This window comes from Manacus candei, unplaced genomic scaffold (assembly GCF_025592945.1).
Source record: "Manacus candei isolate 608988 ecotype Guabito, Panama unplaced genomic scaffold, ASM2559294v1 h1tg000050l, whole genome shotgun sequence".
NCBI lineage: Eukaryota > Metazoa > Chordata > Aves > Passeriformes > Pipridae > Manacus > Manacus candei.
In genome coordinates, this window is record NW_026138098.1 from 20,117,373 (window position 1) to 20,133,250 (window position 15,878).

General features: G+C 44.9%; 1 long non-coding RNA gene across 2 annotated transcripts; it reads right to left on the reverse strand.

Annotated features, from left to right (window-relative positions):
- Positions 1–1,458: 1,458 nt before the first annotated feature.
- LOC127476816 (uncharacterized) lies at positions 1,459–14,594 on the reverse strand. 2 transcript variants are annotated; one of them, XR_007906733.1, is made up of 5 exons: positions 14,394–14,594; positions 8,151–8,401; positions 5,434–5,498; positions 3,688–3,734; positions 1,459–1,994 (listed from the first exon to the last, which is right to left on the reverse strand). It is a non-coding gene; the product is annotated as an uncharacterized LOC127476816 (long non-coding RNA). The 2 variants fall into 2 exon arrangements; XR_007906732.1 differs by lacking the exon at positions 14,394–14,594 and adding an exon at positions 8,850–9,068.
- Positions 14,595–15,878: the final 1,284 nt, after the last annotated feature.

Sequence of the window (15,878 nt, forward strand, 5' to 3'; positions counted from 1 at the left end):
AGATTTTGGCCAGGTGCAGGGTAATGCATGTTTCCCCCACACCTGGAACCACTGGGGGTTCTGCATTAGGACAGCAACCCAGTGCATTAATAGGGAACTCTTGAAATCCTAGGTCATGTAATGGTGAGCTGCTCCTTCCGCTGGGATTAATGACTACATGCTGCAGCTGAATTCATTAGGGCCTGCTAAAGATAGCTTGCTAGCCTGGGATAATGCGTGGGCCTCATTCTGCTCATTTATGGTTGTTCAGCTCCACTGGATTTAGTGAAGTCATTCCTGATTTGCAGCAGGGTCCCTCGTGTGCATGCTAGATAAGCACTACGTCACACTTTGCATTCATTGACAGCTCCCAGTGGGCAAAAATCTGATCCCTGTTATGTTGGCTAAATCCAGATCAACATTCACTGAGGCTGCAAGGCATCCCTTGGAAATGTAGTGGCATCAGTATGCATGGAGTGTGGCCCACATGATGAAATTTGCTTTGGTAGAAGGGAGGTTCCTTAAGTTGTACAGAAAGCAGGAAAATAGTTGCCTTTCTCCTCATGTTTTTTCTAAGTTTTGCTTGCTGCTGTATTCATCATATGCTGCTCATCACCAACTGTGATTAGTAAAATGCAGGAAAAAAAGAAATCACTAAGCTGGAATCTTTTAAAGTATTATTTTAATTTCCAAAATCTCATTCCAAATTATACTTGGAAAATGTTGGCTGTGACAGGCATGTCTCCTCTTTCCCACATCCCAGTGAGCAAGCCAATGACACATCTGTTCAGAAGAAGTTTAGCTCTTATTAGTAGCATTGCTAGATCATCTCTGTCATTGCCAAGTCTTGTGCTGGTGCTAATGCATTGTCACTGTCTTAATACCCTGGAATTTGGCTATTAAAGTTCAACTGGTGGTGCTACCCCAGGTCCACTAACATGACAGGAATGCATATTTTAGAGCTGTTGTGTTTCACTACAGCCCCTGCACCTTTGAATGGCAGTCCAAAAATAATCCACTCACCAAAGGCCTCAGTTCTACCCAGCTCTAAGATTGTGTTCAGCTTTAAAGACTTGGAGGACATTCACTGGCCTTTCACTTGTCCAAAAGCCCCTTCACACCACCAAGTGCAAAGGAGGTATTGCATGCAGCCAAGTTCTGCCGGCTGAAGTACACACACGGGAGAAGAGTAGGCTGGACCACCACACCTATTACAGCTTTCCATGTGGATGCTTACAGCTTATAAGAAGATGAAAATACTTCATACATAATATTGTGGTCTGCTCATGGAATTTTTACACCTCTGATGAACTCTACAGCTTGTGCTAGAGATAATGATGATCCTTGCTGCAAGGCTCCATCCTGCATGCTAAGTAAAGTCCTGCCATTTTCTATCCTTCCTGCTGTTATTCTGATCCAATTAAAGTCATTGCAGCTAAGTGAAAAGTTGTGATTGACTAATTGGATTTGGGAGGGCAAAACACCCATCAGAAGCCAGGTTTAATTTAGGTTTCCTTAAAATTTCTAAGGCCACTGGCAGGCTAGAAGAAGCAGCTCCATCCTTGGTTGGCTCCAGCTCGGAAAAAAGAGATTAGTTAGTTGCGGAGTGAGCTCCCTGCTGCCTTGTGTCCATGGAGCTGTCCAATTCCAAGGCCTGTGTTAGAGTCTTTCATTTTTTGGAATCCACCTTCTACAATGGTCCTTTACATATCTCTCCTTTAAGTCTCTTGTTCCCAGTTTGGTCCTGCACCATTCACCATCTCTTCTGCTTACTCCACACATCAGCGCACTTCCCTCCCCAGAAACACGCCTTCCCATGGTCTTGAGGGGTACTTCTGTGCAAGTCGTGTACATGACTGGACTGCACTCCTGGATGTGGGACATGACTGAAATTTCTCTGAAGTCAAGTGGAAGTTTTACCAGTATAGTTGAAGAGGTTCAACACGTGGAAAGCTCTAAGCACTTCTCCAAACACCGAGTGGCCAGCTCCTTCCAAGTGCCCTGGATGTAGATCCCTGGGGTTCCAACCATGCAGTGAGATACATACAATAAAAGATCGGTTTCCATGAGCATTTAAAAGTGACCAGAAGCCTATCTGTGATATTTTCAACATAGTCATTAAAAAATGGTATGCCATATCTGCTAAAACCAGAAGTTTCACTGAAATTCATTAAAATAATTAATTATATCATAGATTCTGAGTACCTTCTGAATGTTAAGCTTCTAATAAGTTCTCAAGCTATTTATTCTGATTTAATGCTCATCTTGGAACAGAAACATTGATAAGATAACAAACTGAATGGACCACTGATATTGTCATATCCTCACATGATTCTAAGAGTTACAGAAACTTCATAAAACATGTAATAAAAATAAAGAGTTACTAACACTACCACCCAAATACACAGTAAGGCACTGGATAAGAGCAGTAACAATCAAGAAATGTATCCTATCAAACGTTAACCACAATAAACAATATTTGAGGTGGACTCAAAAATTTTCAGTTTTGGGACACTTTCAAAATATTTTTATATTTTTTGGTTTGGCCCTTTTATTTTCCTTTCTTTCTTTTCTTTTTTTTTTTTTTAATATCATGTTTAATAATTTAGAAAATCTCATGTATTGCCAGTCTTGCACCCAAAACACAAGACTTACAAGATCACTGGGCATGTTAAGAAGCCTGTCTATTAATATTTGTAAACATTTTCAGCATCAAATACTTGGAAGAAGAAATCACTTGAGCCATCACCTGACATATTTCTGCTCCTATTGAAATAAAAGTGTTAAAGAGAAACAGTCAAAGAAACAAATCCCTTCACTTCTACCTGTTACTTTTTCTTCCTTTTTTTTTCTTTTTTGAGAAATCATTATTTTTACTTTAGTTGACAATGGCGGTGGAAATATACTCCCTTTTCCACTATTTCTAACCCCCTTGAGGATTTTTCGGGGCCTCTTTCAAGGGTTCAGCTGAACCCTTTTTTGCAAGCCTGGTCCCCCAAGAATGTTGCTACCAACAAAATTTTAACATCATCACTGTTTTTACAAAAATGCCTAACACATGATTCTTTCCTTATGGTCTTGTCAGTATAGGACCACAAGCCAGAAATTGCCAGGACACAAGTTCCCAGCTCCTCCAGATCTTGGCATTGACTGTCTTTCAGAATCTGGCCCCTGAGGCTTTGCAGTTGGCTCCTGAAAAGAAAAAGGGCCCCTCCTTAAAATCACAGTCCGTGCAAGTTTGTGTCTTCCATGAAAATTAACATGCTGGACAGCAGATGGGACAAACACATGCTAGAGGCCAGATCCTCAAGCTGGTTACACCAGCATCATCTGCAAAGTTGAGGGAACAAGGGCAAACAACAGAACTAGAGCAATTTACATGAGCAGTAGGTCTGCCTTCCTGCTGGCTAACAGTAACAGTCTGGATTTTCAGGCAGGGGCATAGAGAGTGAGAAATTACTACCTTTATACAAAATTGCAGCCCACTACAAAGTTGTTCTAAAAGGACAGTGCTGTGACATTTCACATCTGATTCAGATGCTTTAAAAAAAAAACAAAGAACAACACACCACCACACCACTTTGCCAAGCAACAGGCTCCACAATTGCCTTTGGAGAGCCAAATAGCCTCCAGGAATACAAAGGTGACTTAATTTCCCCCTCTTTTTTCCTAGTGCCTCATTTACACCTCCTCAAAATACATACTTACGGCAAAAATAATGACAGTGGAGTCTGATGGAATATTCCAGCAGCATCCTGCAAAAGAGCAAAGCCCACGGTGTTCAGACAGTGCACAGAAGAATAAAAGTGCTTTGCATAAAAGCAATTCTTTCTTAGGAAGAATTTGACTGGAAGACCCAGATCCTGAACCAATTTTTTTCTCCCTGCCCAACTCTCCCCTTGATTCTTGGCCTCACTGATTTGAGGACACTCATTCCTTCTTACCATTTCTCTTTCATAACTTTTTTCTGGTAACCCTCTAGGCCAGAAGGACCATGCAACCTTGTGTTCTACCCAAGTCCTCCTTTTCTGATAAAGTTTTCACATATTCTTTGGGATATAAAGTCTTTGGTTCCTTCCACTCAAGTTACACGTAAACAGAATTTATTCCTTTGTGCTTTTCAACGGGAATTGGCACTTAACTTCCTAAGGGTGCTGTGAAAATTCCAACTGGACACTAGGCACAGCAGGGATTACCTGTCTAGATAGTCAGACCCGACAGACACTCGTGGATTTCTGAAAACAGTAAATTCAGAACAAGCATCTCCGCTTTTGGATCCTCCAGCAAGTATAGAACAAAGATTTCTGTGTTCCCAGGTCAAATATGTCTCCTTCATGGACAGGCTCTCTGGACACATCTGGCATGTTATCAGAATAATTTCCATTCAGTTTGATCTAATGTTCATCAAAGTCAATACTGACATTTCCTGGGTCATGCCAGAGGTCCAGTAATGCTCCATACCTTCCCATATATAATCTTTTAATTACCTCCCACTAATTACTTCTGCAGGGAGCTTTAAGATTTTCAGTCTGCAACACCTCTTCCTGATGGTCTCTGGATCAAGTCTTTGCCCAGGAGAAGGGGACTGGCCTGACTCATCTTATAGGAAGGGTTCTGCAGGCCCCTCTGACCCACAAGAGGCTCAACAGCAAGCAAAGGAAAAATATATTTATCATCACTTCTATTGATCAGGATCTATTTCCTGCAGGACTTTGAATCAGGAAACTCCAGTCACATCTCTGCGTACACACATGCATGTCTGTACGAATGTGCAAAAACAACTGACCCCAAAGGTCAAAGAGGACTGCCACTCCAAGATATAAAAAAGCTCTCAGCTCAACTTCAAGGAAAAGGCAAAAGAAAATGATCAGAGAGAACAAGAAAGCAAGAGAGACAGAGATAAAGAGAAAAAACCAAGGGGAAGATGATTTTCTATCAACAAAACAGCAGGGACAAATTCTAGTTCATCTCATCGGAAACATCTCCTTCATGTGCAAACACCGCCTGGAGCCAGCACTAATCTCCCAGATTAAAGCCTTTTAATAGCAATTAGTCCTCTCTGCACTAACCCACTGGACACTCCAGTGCATATTTGGGAAAGGGGGGAGACTAGAGGGAGTGTCACCAACCGTTTAACTCATAAGTGCCCTGATGTGTCCGAATCCTTATCTTACACACACGTTTGTGCACAGGCCAGGATGCCATGGCAGTGAAACCTGTTTGGATTGCAGCAGAGAATGGGATCACAACAGCTAGATCTGGGTGTTGCATGTATACTCAGGTATACAGCTGGATCAAGTCCAGATCCAGGATGGAGAATTTCAAAATGGCACTATGGCAAGCCAGAAGCATTAGCCAGCTACAGTTAGAAGCACTGACATACTACCAGCTCCAAGGGCTATCCCAGCTGGCAACAAGACACAGCCACAGGCAACAAGATGTCCTTAGAGTTACCTTCATGCTACCAGCCTGTTGAAGCAGCCTTGGTACTGCTCTCCCTGAGACACCTTCCACCATCTCTGGAGAAAAGGAAGAGGAGAGATTTTTTAAATTGTTTTTGGTTGGTTCCTCTCTGCATGCCATCAAAGGTCTTGCGTTGATCTCTCTGTGAGTGTTTACAGGAAACACGAGCTGATGCCCCATCTGGGTCTGGCAGAGGGCCGCCACCTCCTGCACAGATTGCTACACCAAGAAAGGTAGATCACACAGAAAAGAACCTCAGATTGCACAACAGCCCCTATTAACAAACTGAGCAGCTTGGCTGAAATGGCTGAGAGGGGGAAGAGGAAAGTAGGGGACGCTGGTGCGAAACAGTAGTGTCTGCACAGAGACCCTGAACATCCCAAATGGCAAGCCAAGCAGAATTTTTTGGAAGGAGCCACATGAGCTGCCCTTCAAGCTATTAGACCACACAAATAGGACAGAAGAAAACCTTCCATGAGGTGACTGTAGGAAGGGGAGGAAAAACTATTCTGGGCAGCTTTCACCCTCTTCCTCCCCTCCTCCCAGCAGTGGGAGCTGCCAGAACCCCTGCACAACCCTGTGGTGCCCCCCACTCTCTAACACACACGCGCGCACACACACACACACACATACACACACCATCCATAGGGGTAGTGCAATTACTATTCAGGCTGGGGGCTGAAGATAGTCTCCTGGCCCTTCTTCTAATGTAAGGTTATTGTAATTGATATGAAGGTAATTGATAATGTGTTACGGTGAATAATGTCTTCAATTTTCTGCTAAATCCCATTTTTGTAGCCATCTGGGCTCCTCCAACTGCCCCCCTGGGACGCAGAGTAATAGATAGTAATTATTCTCAAGTCATTTACTTTTTCAAAGTGTTTAGTGCTTATCTGTTTTACAATTAAAATGGAAACGACCCTGATTCACTTCCTTTCTTTTTTATTTAAATAGCATTCAGACACACACACACTCTCTCCTACACGCCCTGGAGCCTGGAGGGTGTGTGCCTGTATGTGCAAGTGCATGTGTGCGTGCATATTATTGTCACAGAGAAACACGCAGGACAGAGGTATGTAGTTCCTCATGCACCTTCACTTTGAGGCACTGTGAGAGCACAATCACACAACACTAAGAAATACAAATTGTGTTCCTTTCCCCCCCGCCCCCCTCCCGCTTGTCCCCATGGTGACGAGCAGAGTGAATGCCTCAAAACACCCCACAGAAACACCCCCAGGGAGGGATGCATCCAGCACACAACAATACACACCTCAGCACATCCCAGAAACACGACACTACCCCAATACTGGTAATCTGTATAACGATAAACCTTCAAGCTTTAACAACACGGACACAGTTATACCTAGAAGAATACAGCTAACCATATAAATGTGGAGACCCCTATTAATATACAGCAGTATATGCCAGAATGTACATGTAAATAAACTAATGCAAGCTATTAAAAGCACCACTAATGAAAAACATACTTTGCACAGCAGCTAAACCTATTTCAGTATATGATCCAAACCTCCCCAGTGTTAGCCCCTTTGAGTTCCGTCTCAGCTTGTGGTATGCTAGGTGAGACATAAACAAACATATCTACCATATTCATGGGGATCCACTGTGCTAGAATTAAGGATTTCTGCAACAGTTGTAGCCTAAGCCTTGGTAACCAAAGCACAGGAACATCTGCAGCTACAAACTGCCTCAGCGAAACACTAGCAAGGAGGGCTAATAGGAAAATGGTCCAGGAGCTTTCCTGGGGCCAATACTTGGGTGAGAAAATCCAACTCATTTGAAGCATGCAGAAATAAACCTGGGGGAAATGCTGCGGTTTCTGTGATGGTTTGAGGAGGAACCTGAACCAGTGACTGTGTCAGACCCAGGCAAGTGTGTGGCCCGTAGGGCTTCAGAATGAGATTCTTCAAGTAATCTTCAGATGCTCTCCCATCACCATCTCTGTCCCCAGCCTGCAGGCCACTCTTACCGCAGCAAAAATTATCTCACTGCTATCTTAAAGTTTCTGTCTTTGTCACAGAGTCCTAACACGACGTGTTCAGGCAGGTACAGACAGGTGTTGAAGCAGAAGCCGAGGAAAGTGGAGATGGTGAGGATTTTGGGACAGCCCTCCATAGTGTTTTACAGGCTCTAGGCTTCAAGCACTCATCCAGAACTCAAATATCAAACCTTTTAAAGATGACTGGCCATGTTCAGTCATAATTCAGAACACGTGAGTGGCTGGCATCCAAAAAAGCCCAGACTTCTGTATCTCAATACAGACTCAAAATTTAGGCAACTATTTTGGGAAAACCTTTATAGTACTGTATTTGGATTATAAACCAGATCTTTCCAGATCAGACACAACTGTGTAACCTTGGAGCTCAAATCCTCCCTGGAGACAGGACAGGAGGAACCAGGTGCTCCATCCCATTCTTTTGCTCCCCAGCTAGAGCAGTTGTGAACAGAGGCTGATGCTTCCCCCCAGCAAAATGGAGGAGAGACACTGCCCCCCAGGATGGTACCTTGCACACTATTCCCTCTCCAAAAGCCAAGATACCGAACCATTGCCAATTTCAGCAGATGGATGATTCAACCTTGTGTAATTAATTTAATTCTGTAGATATATATTTTTTCCCATCTGAACAATCAGATGACAGCTTCCACAACCAGCCCCACAACCCATATCACCACTGCCCCAGCAGACATACAGCCAAGGCTTTCCTCCATTCTCCCAGTAAATCGCTGGAGTGCTGCTGTCCTTTGCCGTCAAGGTAAGAGTGGCCCAGACCTTTGAGCAGGAAGATCCTGTTGTTCTTTTGTTTGAGTTTATAACTGTTTGGGGCTGTTTAGTTGGGTTTTTTCCCCCGTCTTCCGTCTCTTTCTGTTTCCTTTTTAATTCTTTTTAATGACTTTCCCCGATGCAATCGGCAGAGGACCACGCAGAGACTGCTTCCCCCTGCTGAGAGGGAAACAAGAGTGAGGGAAAAGGGCACCAAGGGAACTGTTCACATTCTCTATTCATCTCTGCCAGCCTCTGTTCCCTGGTGACTAGCCCCACACAGCCCAGCTGTGTGGAGTTAGCACGGAATGAAGCAGAACCTGAGCCAGGAAAATCTCAGCCGGCACCACGGGATTTGGCTCTGTCAGCCTTGTCAAAGGCTGTCCTAGGTGTCCTAGCCATGAGAGTGGCCCATATGGTCCTACCACAAGGGCAGCAGTGTGGGTTGAGGAGGGGAAAAATATGTTGTTTTCCATGAGTCCAGCAGAAGTCCCCCTGACAGGGAGAGTGGCTGGAGACCACAGCTCAGCTACTAGGGAACACACATGAGCGCAGCAGCTTGGGAAACCTGCTGCTGGGAAGCCAATGAGCGTGGAAGAAGCAAGCTTAAGACTCCTGCAGTACTCACAAACTCTCTAGTCCAGGCACTCCCAAGTGATGCCATCTTTTGTTCCAGCAGCTCCCCCAGCTCCAACGTGGGAATGAGCTTGGTAGAAGCCAGATGGCTCTTCCTCCGTCTGCTCCCTGGCACTTGGCTGCATATGCATCAGGGAGCAGGGTGACTATCTGGGCAGGCAGGACTGCAAGGTGGAAGCACTTTTCAAGGAAGCAAAGTTTGCTCCAGCTGGTTGCATTTGGTGAGGACCAATGCCCTCTCCCACAGGCAATGGGAGGCAATCCACAGGCAATGCCCTCTCCATCTCAGCCTGTTGCAGGGAGCACCTCGCCTTGGCAAACAGCCTCTGCCCTGCCCTGGGACAGCTCTGGAAAAGCTGCTGCCGCCATAGCAGGCTCTTCTGATTGCCAGGCTGCTGTTAACGAGCCATGCATGTTCCAGGGTTGCAGGGAGAAGGGGAGAGCTCTGAGCTGCCAATGGCCTGGCCTGGAACACAGGAGCTGGTGACTGGTGAAAGAATCATGGGCTTACTGTACCGCAGCTCCGCAGGGGACACCTGTCCCAAACGATCCCTCCCCTAGGAGGAGCCTGTTTAATCCTTAGTTTTTCCAGAACCAGAGGAACTGTGATCTCTGTTGCACTGTATAACAGTTGTTTGATAATCAGTTGTCTTCCAAACAGGAAATTTCAAAGCATTTTGTACCCAACAGCTTGCTAGCATTGCTTTCTGTTGGGGGAATACATAGCATGTGCTCTATGTTTTCATTGATTCTGGAGGTTTTCCATGAGGGAAAAGGAAAAACCTCAAACTACAAATTCCTTTGAAGTTCCCACTGATCTGTCAGCTTTCAAGCAGATGAAAAGGATGCAGAAAAAGCAGTGGGAAAAAAAGGCAATGCAATGACCCAGTTACATTCCTGTTGAGATAGATGTATGCAGACCATCCTTGGCTGAGGTATATTCTGAAGCACCTTCAGCCAAGATTCCAGCATCTGTGTGGTGATCTCTGCTGGTGCTTCTATTCTCCATCAGTTAGCAAGGGCTTTTACTACATCACCTCCCTCCATTCTAGGGATACTTGTTTCTTTCTGCTTGTTAGCAGGCAGGCAGAGAAAATGGTTGTTTACCTGCTTCTTGATATCATTCACTTATACCCTGGGAAACTGAGCTTTTTACACGCATAGTCTTCTCGTCCACTTTCACATAAAACAATTCCTTAACCTTTCCTCACAGGCCCTGTTTTTCAGCCCTATGGCAGCCTTCAGCACTATATAAGACTCCATTGCACTATGCCAGAGAACTGCTGGGACCTCTTGTGTCTCAGCAATGACCTTAGCATTGATAAAATGCAGACCCTAACATTTTCTTACTGCAAGAGTGCAACATTAGTGACTCCCACACAGTTTAAGCTCTGCCCTCCCCCCTAGACAATGCACTAGTTCCCCCATTCCTTAATCAGATGTAAACTGAGCCTTTGCATCTACTGAGTTAACTAAGTTTAGTTTATTTCTCCAGCATATCAAGCTATTTTGAGTTACAACCCTGTCCTCCAAAGGATTTGCAACCTTCTTCGAATTTGCTACTCTCTGGTTGGTTTTCATTTTATTATTGAAATCTCTAAAATATTGATCAGAAGTTGGTCCAGGCCAATGCCCTACAAAACCTCCTCCCTTTTCAAGGAATAATTGCATCGCAGTTTAGGGCCATGTTGTGTCCAGACACAGTAACAAGCACAAGTGGGAACCTCTTCCAAGTTGGCGCCTGATCCAACCACACCCTGAATGAGTGCAAACGAGGTATTATAAAGGAGCAGGGGCTGGAAGTCAGCTCTGAAAAATCAAAATAGAGGTTCAGCCAAGAGTGACTGATAGTTGGAAACTAGTCTTCAGCTCAAGCTGTGGTAAAAATCTAAGGAAATCCCAGGACTACAGTTCCAGATGAAACACTTGTTGACAGTCATTCTCTTTCTGACCTAATGGGCTGGAAGAGAGGAACAGAGAGAATCTGAAACCCTCAGCAGATTGTTTCCAGGTCTTGCTTTTCTCTTGCAATACACAGTATATGTGGATGCCAAGCAGCAGCAGGGGAGAATCAGAGGGGTTAGATGATGTGCTTTCCTTCTGCTCTGCTATCCTATAGCAAGTCATCCTGGTGAAGAAAATCAAGAATGAAAAGATCTGATAAAAGAAGACAGAATAGAAAAGGAATATAGCAAAAACTGAAACTTCTTGAAATATTCTTGACTGAAAGTGTTTCTAACACAAGAATAAGACGGTGGCTTTATCAGAAGCTTTCTTCACAATATCTTAGTTAAGAAAACACATTTTTCATTTTTAAAAGTATTGGAAAGTTTGGAGGAATCCTCCATAAAAGCGATTCGGGAACTGACAGATGTACAGCAAGGAACTATCTTGAAAAAAAATTCAAGTGTGGAAGCCCCTCTGCGAGGATACTTAAACCATTGGGTTGAAATAGCAGCACCACAACAAAGCATAGAAGGGTATTTACAAGTGACTCTTTTTTCTGCTCACTGCAATATATTTATCAGTCAGTCTTCCCCTTGATATGTGATGCAATCTCCAGGTCTCCTGCAGGAGTTTCAGTGTTGTGGACTGACAGACTGTTCTAGGTGCAAAGCCAAAACAATTACATCCAGGTAGACGCTGCACAAACTCAGAGTTGCACAACCCCATGGGCCTGTCCAAAGGGAACAGAGACAATGGCAGTACAAATGCTCCTTGAACAAAGCAGCAGGGAGATTTGGCAGATACCCGGGCAGTGATATGCTGATTGTTAGCCAGAGCGTCCAGGAGCCTAACAGCTCTGGTCTGTGCAGTACAGCAAGAACCACTCACAGCCACAGGGGAATTTTTTGAGCCTTTTGAGCAAGGCTCTTAATCATCACTGTTGCTCTCAGTGCCCATGAGCAGAAAATAACACCAAAACTTAAATGTTCTCAACACTGCACCATGGGACAGCCCCAAACAGGACTGCTGCAGATTGCTACACAGCAAACTGCCAGTTCCAGACACTCCAGGCCCATCCTACGCAAAATCATCCCACACCTTTGCTCTCCTTTACATTGGGGAACTCCTCTAGTGAGCGACTCCTAGTTTCAGTATATCACAGACCACAAGGCAGAACCAAGGTCAAGCCTAGAAGTCAGTGCATACATTGGCATCTGGATTAACAAGACCCATAGTGCCTGATCAGCTGATAGCCATTCCTCCAACATTACACAGTCAGAGGCTGAGGGCCCATGGACAAACTTAATGTCATTCCACCCAGGACATCCCCTTCCCATGTTCCTTGACATATAGGTCTTCTAGGAAGGTACCTTCGTGATGGAGGGATGGCAAATAGCATGAACACAGTCTCTATTGTCACTTGTTAAGACCAATGAATTCCTCAGAGCTATGTCTGGCCCTGAAGTCTGATTCCAGCTCTCTCCTTCGTGAGCCTAATGAAGCCCATATTAATCCTGAGAGCACATCCCAGCATGCAGATAAAGGCCACACCTTCAGCCCAGCGTCACTCGGTGGAACAGGGCAGGAGTTGGGGCACTGCACTGAGGTCACCTGAGGTTAGGCAGGAACTGAGACAGACCAGGCCCCCTGACCCTGCTGAAGTCTGCACATGTCTCTGCTCTCCTTCTCCAAGCAAGACAGCAGCCCAGAGGTCAAGGTGCTCTCTCTCAATCCTTTTTCCCCCGATCTCCATCCTCCTCACACCCTGCATGACATCCAACACACCAGCCCTGCACGAGCCAGCTCCAGCAGCCGGTGGATACCTCTGCTGTCCCGCTGCCCTCCCTGGCTCTCCTGCTGCCTGCAGCCAGGAAAGCCCACTCCAGCCTGCCCGGGGTGGGCGAGCAGGCTGAGGCAGGTCATGTATCACCCGGGGCGGGGGCCGAGGCGCGTCCCCTCAAGATGACTTCAGTTGCATTCCAGTGAGCCTGGCAACCTCCCGCACACACAAATAAAAGGAAATGAGAAACTTGGCAACAAAGAAACTGGCAGGGAAGCCACAGAGGCACAGAGGAACGGGAAAAGAGATTAAACACAGGCTCAAGAGCCCCAGCGTGCTGAGCCTTCCTCTCTAAAGCCTCCCTTTAACTTCGATGGGGGGGCACAGGAGTCTTCTTTGCACTTGAAAGGGGAAGAGGAGGGGCTGGATAAAAGGGATCCAGCATTATCCGGAATTGAGAGCACAAGAACACGCTACAAAGCTTTAAAAAAAGTGCAGGCACCCAGCTTCTCTATATACTTTCCTTGGTGGAAATCAGGAACTGGGATCTGAATCTGGCCAGAGAAGAGATCAAAGTGGAGACATTACAGGAGGAAGTTTAATAATGCAAAGTTCCAGCTTTTTTTTTTTTTTTAGAAATAGGATAACGTATTTGAGGCCCTGCAGTTTATAATGGCAGACACTAATTTGTATTGATACTATATGCTATCTAAGAGTCCGTCCCAATATATTAGACCACTGGTGTTTCTGTGTGTTAGGATAACTCATAAATGTGCTATGGTGCTTAGAATTTTTGGCTGGCAGTGGAACTATTTAAATCAATCCATTGCAATACTGAGACAGAATTCACCTGCAGTGTATACTGCAGAATCTACAGTACACTCTAAGGTCTGTGTTAAGATCCATTCAGAAGCCTGTGCTTTGTAAATCACAAGCTGTGTGATTTCCTGTACAGAGTATCTATGTTGTGGAGCTGACTGATCATAGATGTAATATCTACCTTGCTCTTTATGTATCATTAAACATCAGGCACTCAGCCTGATCAGGGGAAGAAGACAACCCTTTCTTATCAAGGGGAGAGATTGTTTCAGAAACTAAATGGGAAACACCCACAAAGCCCGTTCTCTCTGGATGACAAAGGACACACTCTCTATGCAGTCGTGGCAGTGCAAGGCAATAGGCAAAGTGTTTGCACCAAGCCTGAGAAGAGCCCAAAGCAATTGTTCTTCCAGAGCTAAACTCTGATTCCTTGGATGAGCTAGTTTCCTCTTCTGAAACACACAGGGATGTTAAAGGATTATTAGTAGAGAACCAACTCACTCCTTCCAGACACACACATATTACACACTTGGAAGATGATCTTTCTTATTATTCCTTAAAGAATCATAGCAGGTAGCAAACAAAATGTCAAGAGGATCCATGGGACTCAGAAGACCTGAATGATCAGACTGTATAAACTACCTGTGAGAGCATAGGCCTATGTCATAGGACTGTGAGAGCTACCTTGGAGGATCTTCTCCCAAATACACATCATCACATGAGCACTATCTCCCACTGATGCAAAGTGCCACAGCAGTCTAGCATCACAGATATCTGACTGAGCATCCACATATCATGAAGCACCTTAGTACATGGACTGGGACAGCAGTGAAGAAATGGATTAGGATTGGGACAGTAAGCTCCACTGAGACTTGAATGCAGCAGATCTAGTGGATATCTCCTCTGTAATCTGGCTCTGCGAATCAGAACCAGTGCCAAAAAGTGGGATCCCAGTCTACAGGGAAAAAACCCACAACCTGACATACTTACCTGGTGATACGGTGAACCATGGTGACTACAAAATTTTAAGTGCCTGGTCATTCTGCACAAAGGAATATAAGGCTGGTCAAATATTCATGTGTCCTCTTCAAAAGGGGGATAACAGGTTTCTGTTCACACTCCATATAACAATTGGTTCATACAGCATGTCAGAGGTGCCACTCTCTCCAAGGTTCTGAGGTCTATACCCAAGCTTCTTTTGCTGAAAAGAAGGGGAAAAGAACAGAGAAGCAATTTTTTCTGTGGGATCTGCAGCATTCAACATCAGATGAGAAATTTTCCTTCATGAGTTCATTCACAAGAAGACTTGTGATCCTTTTGGTTCCTTTACATCCCTAAACTCAGATGGAGAGAGGATTTCCAAGTCAAAGGGATGGGTTCCTGGCTGTATAAACACAGTGGTTCCCAAGAGAACCTTAGGCTGAATCAATGGACAAGGAAATTGAAAAGTTCAAGCAGGGGGACAGTGTTTTCAAGAGAGTATGAAGCAATCAGAATAAAGCTGGGATATTTTTTTCTGTTTCTACTACTGTATCTTGTTGAGCATCTAACCTACTCTGGACCTGGACTTCCCCATTTGCAGAATGGAAAATGATTCCCCATGCTTTAGGCCTGGTTCCTAAGCCTGTTTTGCCCAGATCCCCATGGGAACTTTCATCCACAGCAAGTGGATGCAAGTGACTCTCCATATTCACACCATCTTCCACCAGGGCTCATGTGCAGGGCTGAGTCCACCTTCGTGTGGTCCCACCCTCCCATACCTGTTTTCAGGAAAGCTGAGCAAAGGGGTGGGAGCATGGGACAGAAAAGGAGAGGAGCTGGGCCTTACCTCCGGCTTAGACCTTCTGCAGGGTGTAGGGGCAGTTTTCCTTTCTATGAAGCAGATGAGCTATATTCTTAACCTCCTTTTGCCCAGGGGATAATGCTTCCTCTCTCACTGTTCCAGATGGGTTGAGAACTGAGAACACCGTGTTCACGGCTTCTGGCCCACTGCATATCTTACTTAATCTGCAAAAATACCAACCTAAAACTGAGCTCCCTGGTTTGGAAAAATGAGGCTATTGGAGCTGCCCTGGCAAAGGCTGCATGGTAGTTCTGTGGCATCACATCTCTGTCCTCATAGGATGTGGGCTGCAAGCTGACTCTGCTTAGAGAGAACATTAACTACACCTCTTTATTATTGAGAAGAAATTTATTGGAGACATCCCTCCCTCTCTCCAGCTTCTCCTTTACCTTCGCAGAAAAGTAAACATTTAATTTTTTTTGTTGTTAATAGATTTAATGTTCATTTGTCGGTAGCCTAGGGGCAGGAACGCATGACATTTCAAATAATTGTTGTTTCGGGGGTATCCTCTGGAGGAAAATGCTGCAAAAGTGTGGAGAAGATTTAAGTAAATTACTGTGTCAGCTTCTATTTATTCCTTACATGATTGCCAGAGGCAGGGCTGCGAGATAACCATTAGAGGCCCAGCCATA